General features: G+C 41.4%; 1 long non-coding RNA gene across 2 annotated transcripts; it reads left to right on the top strand.

Moving 5' to 3' along the window:
* The first annotated feature begins 6,495 nt into the window (after positions 1–6,495).
* Positions 6,496–7,163, top strand: LOC144780820 (uncharacterized). Of its 2 annotated transcripts, XR_013600776.1 has the most exons (4): positions 6,496–6,593; positions 6,688–6,796; positions 6,886–6,954; positions 7,055–7,163. It is a non-coding gene; the product is annotated as an uncharacterized LOC144780820 (long non-coding RNA). The 2 variants fall into 2 exon arrangements; XR_013600775.1 differs by having other exon boundaries at positions 6,688–6,954.
* Positions 7,164–10,351: the final 3,188 nt, after the last annotated feature.

Below are 10,351 nucleotides of genomic sequence, written 5' to 3'. Positions count from 1 at the left end.
GTAGCTTCTGATAACCCTGGATTTTTTCGACGAATTATAGCCCATAACATGGGTCAGTTATGCAGTGTTAGGTTTAGGTGCTGTGCCCAGCATGTGGTATTGATTATCAGTGATATGTTTAGGTACTGGACCCTGCGATTTTTGATAGCTATATTTTGAGCAACAAACCAAATCCTTGTTATGATTTGTATGGTCGAATTTATTTAAACCATTTACTTTTTCATATAAATCTCATTAAGTTAAAGCATTGATTGCATGAGAAAAACACTACGTACATACAATTTATACAAAAACATTTGACAAAGAATTTTGACAAAAATACATAAATACATATGACAAAATGACATCCAATCATTTAGTGTACATAAATATACAAATACGGTCATACGAGAAGCATCAGTCGTTATGTAGTATTAAGCAATGAAGCTATTTGCAGTAAGGAAAAGAAAACAAAATGAATTGTAACAAATACAAATTTTCAGCTGTCTGATAAATAAACTTGAATTCTTTCTGCTATTGCCAATTCCTTTCTGCTATTGCCGACGCGTTTCGAACTCGCTCTGGCATTTGGCAAGTTCTCATCAGGGCTTTCTCGTATTATTCTTCTGAAAATTATGTACAAAGAAAATGAGTGAGATTTTGCAATCCTCATTTTCGTCCCCTATGTACATTGCCCCCTACCAAGACTTTCTAGAAAACGTGTACCTTTATTTTCAAGTTGGCAGCGGGTTTTCAATTTTCAAGAGATCTTATTCAATCAATGTAGATTCGGTTCTAGAAAATTACAACGAACCAAATTACAATATAGTAATGGTCAGGACAGCCTGCGCCTAGATGGCCAGAGGACAATCTTGGAAAATTACCTTCAAACCAGTAGTCTGCACTTCTGTTTGGTAAATATTTGAAACAGCCGTGCGTGGGACAAAAATCAGCTCCCACCCGCCAGCCGGCGGTGGACACGTCTTATTGCACCTACAAGGAGAGTTTAAAGTCACTCAACTATTCCAATCGGTTTTACAAACAGCGGTTCGAACGAATAGAACGGGTAACAGAACCGGGTGCCTACCTTATTGTTGGCGCTTGGGCTGTTTAAATGCAGTTCCCCTGTTTTTCTAACTTCTAGCCGGTTTCAGTTCGTTTTTATGTTCGTTTTTATGTTCTAAAATGACAAACACGGACAGTGTGAGCCCGCTCCTGTGTCATGCGCGGTATCACTAAGCGTTACCTATCTTTGTGCTTACCTAAATGTTGGTGATCTTGAAGAAACACACGCTCCCAAGTGCACTCCAAACCAATCCAGGGAGTCACTCGTTTGACTAAGTCGCCATCTTAAAAAGCAGACATGTGATCGTCAATGCATGTCACATGACTGTCACATGACTGTCAGGGCTATCCGGGCTTTATGGGAGTTGGAGTCCCATTTTGCATTCTGATGTTTTCCTAAGTAAAAGTCTACATAAAAGGTTCCACTTGAACACTGTATTATATCAAAGCGGATTACAATCGTGAAATCTCAGACATCGAATTTAGTCCAGTTTGTAAACTATTGAAGCGCAGGATTAAATACGCTTCTTTCCTCAATAAGACATCGTCCACATCCTTAATACATTGGGCTCGAGTCACTGTGTACAAAACCGTCCACGTGAAATCTGTTTCAGTGTGTCCAGTGTCAACAAAATGTTGTACCATTGGAGCGGTTAGCACTTTTGTTTTTATTCGTGACCTATGCTGTGTTATTCGGGTATTAACCTGCTGGTTAGTCTTTCCTATATACAATTTTCCGCATCCGCAGACAATTGCATACACGACATTCCGTGTTTTGCAGTTTGAAAACCCTTGGTTCTTCCACCTGACATTTTTGTGTGTGAATTCACTTCCCTCTAATTGTTGTGTCACAAGAGACACAGTTGCCGCATCTATGGTGTCCCTCGACCGGCTTGAATCCCCACATTGACAATAAGTCATGTTTAGGTTTTTCAATGGTGACGTCCGCACGCACCAGTTGCTGTCCAATGCTGCGGTTTTTTTTAAAAGCAAAAATCGGTTTGGGAAAGGGGCATTCTAAGCCCTCCAGCAGATGCCAATTTTTAAGTATGGTCTGTCGAATTTTATGGGTATGTGGACCAAATGTTGTTACACAAACCAATTTGTCCATTTCGGGTTTCACTTTACTTTGTAATAGACATTCTCTCGGGGTATAGCGTGCTCGTTTGAAAGCATGTTTCAGCAGCTTCCTAGGGTAGCCCCTGCTTTTCATATCCTCACAAAATCTTCCTCCGTGTAAGTCATAGTCTGTGACATCAGAGCAGTTCCTTCTGATGCGGAGTAGCTGCCCGTAGGGTAAATTTGTTTTTAAATTGCGTGGATGCGCACTCCTATGGTGGAGAATAGTGTTTTTGTCCGTCTTTTTTCTAAAAAGAGATGACTTTAAACGACCGTCAATGCAGCTAACTTCCACATCTAGGAATGTCATTTTCAAATTGCTTTGTTCCATAGAGAATTTAATGTCGCCGTGTTTGTTGTTTAGCCATTGATGAAATTCCATCAATTCGGTGTGGCTCCCCTGCCACAGGAGCCACACGTCATCAATGTATCTTAGCCATTGTTTTATACATTTCTTGTAGGGGTTGTTATTTGCCACAAATTTCTCTTCATACTGTGCCATAAATAATATGGCCATCTCCGGCGCATAGGGACATCCCATGGCTGTCCCCTTGATTTGAAAAAATAACTCGCCATTGAAGCAAAAGTAGTTCTTTTTTAGGGTTAGTTCAGCCAACTGCAGAATAAATCTGGTGGGCACTCGATGAGGTCGGTCTCTTGTGTCAAGGTACATCTCCATCACCTCCAACGCCTCCCCTTGCGGGATTTGCGTATAAAGGGACGTGACGTCCATAGTGACCATTATTTCCTCAAGTGGATTAAATTCTAGGCCCTCTATTTTATTGAGGAAATCGGTCGTATCTTTCAGGTATGATGTCACATTACAGATGAAGGGCTTTAGGAAAAAATCCACATATTTGGACAGTGGCTCTAGACAAGAGTCACACCCCGAGACGATAGGACGTCCGGGGGGGTCATTCAGATTTTTGTGAATCTTGGGCAGAAAGTACAATATAGGAGCCCGTGGGAATTTTTTTACCAAAAATTCACCTTCCTTTTTGCCCACAAACCCTTCTTCAACACCACTCGCAATCAATTGCGTTATTGTCCCTAGTATGTCTTTAGTTGGATCTACATCAACTTTCCTATACCATATCTGGTTATTGACCTGTGATTCACCTTCCAAAATGTATTTCTCCCTTGGCCACAACACAGTGGCACCGCCTTTATCTGCAGCTTTCACTACAATAGATGAATCCGCTCTAAGATTTTGTATCGCTTGGCGTTGGCCTCTACTGATGTTCGGTTTAACAAACATTTTGTTCTTTTCAAGTTTATTAATAGAGGACAAGACTACTTGTTCAAATGCCAAAATCTGTTTAGGGATATTATAACAGGGAATAAAGGTAGATTTGTTCCGCAGTCCTGTTGTCTCAATCTCTAGAGGAGGCGGCTGGGTAGCGAAAAAGGCTTTTAATCGCACTTTCCGACAGAAGGCAATGGCTTCCATCTTGGTTTTGGTGAAGTCAGGTTGATGATTGGGGACAAACTTTAAACCCAAGTTGAGGACAGACTCTTCGTCTCTGGTTAAGATTTTATTTGACAAGTTAACTATAGAGGAAGACATTTCTATGTTTTGTAAACGTTCCTCCGGGTACGCATTTCCCATGGTATTTTGTTTCGTGGTTTTCCTTGTTGGCCCTTCTCTAAAAAAGAGACCTGTTTTTTATTGGTATTCCCTCTTGCCTCAGAATCAGATGAAGACGATGTCTCAGAGAATGTTTTGAATCGATTGCGGGACCGTCCTTGATAGTTATACAGTGCTCCGAAACAAAATACCATGGGAAATGCGGAAATAAAATCTTAACCAGAGACGAAGAGTCTGTCCTCAACTTGGGTTTAAAGTTTGTCCCCAATCATCAACCTGACTTCACCAAAACCAAGATGGAAGCCATTGCCTTCTGTCGGAAAGTACGATTAAAAGCCTTTTTCGCTACCCAGCCGTCTCCTCTAGAGATTGAGACAACAGGACTGCGGAACAAATCTACCTTTATTCCCAGTTATAATATCCCTAAACAGATTTTGGCATTTGAACAAGTAGTCTTGTCCTCTATTAATAAACTTGAAAAGAACAAAATGTTTGTTAAACCGAACATCAGTAGAGGCCAACGCCAAGCGATACAAAATCTTAGAGCGGATTCATCTATTGTAGTGAAAGCTGCAGATAAAGGCGGTGCCACTGTGTTGTGGCCAAGGGAGAAGTACATTTTGGAAGGTGAATCACAGGTCAATAACCAGATATGGTATAGGAAAGTTGATGTAGATCCAACTAAAGACATACTAGGGACAATAACGCAATTGATTGCGAGTGGTGTTGAAGAAGGGTTTGTGGGCAAAAAGGAAGGTGAATTTTTGGTAAAAAAATTCCCACGGACTCCTATATTGTACTTTCTGCCCAAGATTCACAAAAATCTGAATGACCCCCCCGGACGTCCTATCGTCTCGGGGTGTGACTCTTGTCTAGAGCCACTGTCCAAATATGTGGATTTTTTCCTAAAGCCCTTCATCTGTAATGTGACATCATACCTGAAAGATACGACCGATTTCCTCAATAAAATAGAGGGCCTAGAATTTAATCCACTTGAGGAAATAATGGTCACTATGGACGTCACGTCCCTTTATACGCAAATCCCGCAAGGGGAGGCGTTGGAGGTGATTGAGATGTACCTTGACACAAGAGACCGACCTCATCGAGTGCCCACCAGATTTATTCTGCAGTTGGCTGAACTAACCCTAAAAAAGAACTACTTTTGCTTCAATGGCGAGTTCTTTTTTCAAATCAAGGGGACAGCCATGGGATGTCCCTATGCGCCGGAGATGGCCATATTATTTATGGCACAGTATGAAGAGAAATTTGTGGCAAATAACAACCCCTACAAGAAATGTATAAAACAATGGCTAAGATACATTGATGACGTGTGGCTCCTGTGGCAGGGGAGCCACACCGAATTGATGGAATTTCATCAATGGCTAAACAACAAACACGGCGACATTAAATTCTCTATGGAACAAAGCAATTTGAAAATGACATTCCTAGATGTGGAAGTTAGCTGCATTGACGGTCGTTTAAAGTCATCTCTTTTTAGAAAAAAGACGGACAAAAACACTATTCTCCACCATAGGAGTGCGCATCCACGCAATTTGAAAACAAATTTACCCTACGGGCAGCTACTCCGCATCAGAAGGAACTGCTCTGATGTCACAGACTATGACTTACACGGAGGAAGATTTTGTGAGGATATGAAAAGCAGGGGCTACCCTAAGAAGCTGCTGAAACATGCTTTCAAACGAGCACGCTATACCCCGAGAGAATGTCTATTACAAAGTAAAGTGAAACCCGAAATGGACAAATTGGTTTGTGTAACAACATTTGGTCCACATACCCATAAAATTCGACAGACCATACTTAAAAATTGGCATCTGCTGGAGGGCTTAGAATGCCCCTTTCCCAAACCGATTTTTGCTTTTAAAAAAAACCGCAGCATTGGACAGCAACTGGTGCGTGCGGACGTCACCATTGAAAAACCTAAACATGACTTATTGTCAATGTGGGGATTCAAGCCGGTCGAGGGACACCATAGATGCGGCAACTGTGTCTCTTGTGACACAACAATCGAGGGAAGTGAATTCACACACAAAAATGTCAGGTGGAAGAACCAAGGGTTTTCAAACTGCAAAACACGGAATGTCGTGTATGCAATTGTCTGCGGATGCGGAAAATTGTATATAGGAAAGACTAACCAGCAGGTTAATACCCGAATAACACAGCATAGGTCACGAATAAAAACAAAAGTGCTAACCGCTCCAATGGTACAACATTTTGTTGACACTGGACACACTGAAACAGATTTCACGTGGACGGTTTTGTACACAGTGACTCGAGCCCAATGTATTAAGGATGTGGACGATGTCTTATTGAGGAAAGAAGCGTATTTAATCCTGCGCTTCAATAGTTTACAAACTGGACTAAATTCGATGTCTGAGATTTCACGATTGTAATCCGCTTTGATATAATACAGTGTTCAAGTGGAACCTTTTATGTAGACTTTTACTTAGGAAAACATCAGAATGCAAAATGGGACTCCAACTCCCATAAAGCCCGGATAGCCCTGACAGTCATGTGACAGTCATGTGACACGCATTGACGATCACATGTCTGCTTTTTAAGATGGCGACTTAGTCAAACGAGTGACTCCCTGGATTGGTTTGGAGTGCACTTGGGAGCGTGTGTTTCTTCAAGATCACCAACATTTAGGTAAGCACAAAGATAGGTAACGCTTAGTGATACCGCGCATGACACAGGAGCGGGCTCACACTGTCCGTGTTTGTCATTTTAGAACATAAAAACGAACATAAAAACGAACTGAAACCGGCTAGAAGTTAGAAAAACAGGGGAACTGCATTTAAACAGCCCAAGCGCCAACAATAAGGTAGGCACCCGGTTCTGTTACCCGTTCTATTCGTTCTAACCGCTGTTTGTAAAACCGATTGGAATAGTTGAGTGACTTTAAACTCTCCTTGTAGGTGCAATAAGACGTGTCCACCGCCGGCTGGCGGGTGGGAGCTGATTTTTGTCCCACGCACGGCTGTTTCAAATATTTACCAAACAGAAGTGCAGACTACTGGTTTGAAGGTAATTTTCCAAGATTGTCCTCTGGCCATCTAGGCGCAGGCTGTCCTGACCATTACTATATTGTAATTTGGTTCGTTGTAATTTTCTAGAACCGAATCTACATTGATTGAATAAGATCTCTTGAAAATTGAAAACCCGCTGCCAACTTGAAAATAAAGGTAAACGTTTTCTAGAAAGTCTTGGTAGGGGGCAATGTATATAGGGGACGAAAATGAGGATTGCAAAATCTCACTCATTTTCTTTGTACATAATTTTCAGAAGAATAATACGAGAAAGCCCTGATGAGAACTTGCCAAATGCCAGAGCGAGTTCGAAACGCGTCGGCAATAGCAGAAAGGAATTGGCAATAGCAGAAAGAATTCAAGTTTATTTATCAGACAATTGAAAATTTGTATTTGTTACAATTCATTTTGTTTTCTTTTCCTCACTGCAAATAGCTTCATTGCTTAATACTACATAACGACTGATGCTTCTCGTATGACCGTATTTGTATATTTATGTACACTAAATGATTGGATGTCATTTTGTCATATGTATTTATGTATTTTTGTCAAAATTCTTTGTCAAATGTTTTTGTATAAATTGTATGTACGTAGTGTTTTTCTCATGCAATCAATGCTTTAACTTAATGAGATTTATATGAAAAAGTAAATGGTTTAAATAAATTCGACCATACAAATCATAACAAGGATTTGGTTTGTTGCTCAAAATATAGCTATCAAAAATCGCAGGGCCAGCATTTCTCTTTTTATAAATTATTCTATGGTCCAGCTGACCCTGTGTCCCGGGACCTAACTCCTTATTTTCTGCAAAAAATAGGTACTGGACCCAGCATGTGGCATTGATTATCAGTGATATGTTCAGGAAGTGAGCCAATCTGTCGTATTGATTATCAGTGATATGTTTAGGCACTGGGACCAGCTTGTAGTAATGATTATCAGTGATATGTTTAGGCACTGAGCCAATCTGTCGTATTGATTATCAGTGATATGTTTAGGCACTAGGCCCAGCATGTGGTATTGATTATAAGTGATATGTTTAGGCACTGGGCCCAGCATGTGGCATCGATTATCAGTGATATGTTTAGGCACTAGACCCAGCATGTGGTATTGATTATCAGTGATATGTTTAGGCACTAGACCCAGCATGAGGCATTGATTATCAGTGATATGTTTAGGCACTGGACCCAGCATGTGGTATTGCTTATCAGTGATATGTGTAGGCACTAGACCCAGCATATGGTATTGCTTATCAGTGATATGTGTAGGCACTAGACCCAGCATATGGTATTGCTTATCAGTGATATGTGTAGGCACTAGACCCAGCATGTGGTATTGCTTATCAGTGATATGTGTAGGCACTAGACCCAGCATATGGTATTGCTTATCAGTGATATGTGTAGGCACTAGACCCAGCATGTGGTATTGCTTATCAGTGATATGTTTAGGCACTGGACCCAGCATGTGGTATTGATTATCAGTGATATGTGTAGGCACTAGACCCAGCATATGGTATTGCTTATCAGTGATATGTTTAGGCACTAGACCCAGCATGTGGTATTGCTTATCAGTGGTATGATTAGGCACTGGACCCAGCATGTGGTATTGATTATCAGTGATATGTTTAGGCACTAGACCCAGCATGAGGCATTGATTATCAGTGATATGTTTAGGCACTAGACCCAGCATGTGGTATTGATTATCAGTGATATGTGTAGGCACTAGACCCAGCATGTGGTATTGCTTATCAGTGATATGTTTAGGCACTGGGCCCAGCATGTGGTATTGCTTATCAGTGATATGTTTAGGCACTGGGCCCAGCATGTGCTATTGATTATCAGTGATATGTTTAGGCACTGGACCCAGCATGAGGCATTGATTATCAGTGATATGTTTAGGCACTAGACCCAGTATGAGGCATTAATTATCAGTGATATGTGTAGGCACTAGACCCAGCATATGGTATTGCTTATCAGTGATATGTTTAGGCACTAGACCCAGCATGTGGTATTGCTTATCAGTGGTATGATTAGGCACTGGACCCAGCATGTGGTATTGATTATCAGTGATATGTTTATGCACTAGACCCAGCATGAGGCATTGATTATCAGTGATATGTTTAGGCACTAGACCCAGCATGTGGTATTGATTATCAGTGATATGTGTAGGCACTAGACCCAGCATGTGGTATTGCTTATCAGTGATATGTTTAGGCACTGGACCCAGCATGTGGTATTGCTTATCAGTGGTATAATTAGGCACTGGACCCAGCTTGTGGTATTGATTATCAGTGATATGTTTAGGCACTAGACCCAGCATGAGGCATTGATTATCAGTGATATGTTTAGGCACTAGACCCAGCATGTGGTATTGATTATCAGTGATAGGTTCAGGCACTGGGCCCGCATGTGGAATTGATTATCAATTATATGTTTAGGCACTGGACCCAGTATGAGGCATTAATTATCAGTGATATGTGTAGGCACTAGACCCAGCATGTGGTATTGCTTATCAGTGATATGTTTAGGCACTAGGCCCAGCATGTGCTATTGATTACCAGTGATCTATTTGGGCACTGGGCCCAGCATGTGGTATTGTTTATCAGTGATATGTTTAGGCACTGGGTTCACTATGTGGTATTGATTATCAGTGATATGTTTAGGCACTAGGCCCCCCATGTGGCATTGAATATCAGTGATATGTTTAGGCACTGGACCCAGCATGTGGTGTTGATTATCAGTGGTATGATTAGGCACTGGACCCAGCATGTGGTGTTGATTATCAGTGGTATGATTAGTCACTGGACCTAGCATGTGGTATTGATTATCAGTGATATGTTTAGGCACTAGACCCAGCATGTGGCATTGATTATCAGTGATATGTTTAGGCACTGGGCCCAGCATGTTATATTGATTACAGTGATACGTTTAGGCACTGGACCCAGCATGTGGTTTTGCGTATCAGTGATATGTTTAGGCACTGGACCCCACATGTGGCATTGAATATCAGTGATATGTTTAGGCACTAGGCCCAGCATGTGCTATTGATTACCAGTGATCTATTTGGGCACTGGGCCCAGCATGTGGTATTGTTTATCGGTGATATGTTTAGGCACTGGGTTCACTATGTGGTATTGATTATCAGTGATATGTTTAGGCACTAGGCCCCCCCATGTGGCATTGAATATCAGTGATATGTTTAGGCACTGGACCCAGCATGTGGTGTTGATTATCAGTGATATGATTAGGCACTGGGCCCAGCATGTGGTATTGATCATCAGTGATATGTTTAGGCACTGGGCCCAGCATGTGCTATTGATTATCAGTGATATGTTTAGGCGTTTAGGCACTAGGCTTGGCATGTGCTTTTGATTATCAGTGATATGTTTAGGCACTGGGCCCCACGTTTGGTATTGATTATCAGTGGTATGATTAGGCACTGGGCCAGCATGTGGTATTGATTATCAGTGATATGTTTAGGCACTAGGTCTAGCATGTGCTATTGATTATCAGTGATATGTTTAGGCACTGGGCCCCGCATGTGGTATTGATTATCA

The sequence above is a fragment of the Lissotriton helveticus genome, chromosome 9, assembly GCF_964261635.1.
Source record: "Lissotriton helveticus chromosome 9, aLisHel1.1, whole genome shotgun sequence".
Classification (NCBI taxonomy): Eukaryota; Metazoa; Chordata; class Amphibia; order Caudata; family Salamandridae; genus Lissotriton; species Lissotriton helveticus.
The sequence above is the reverse complement of the archived record's forward strand: the minus strand, read 5'-3'. Positions and strand labels throughout refer to the sequence as shown.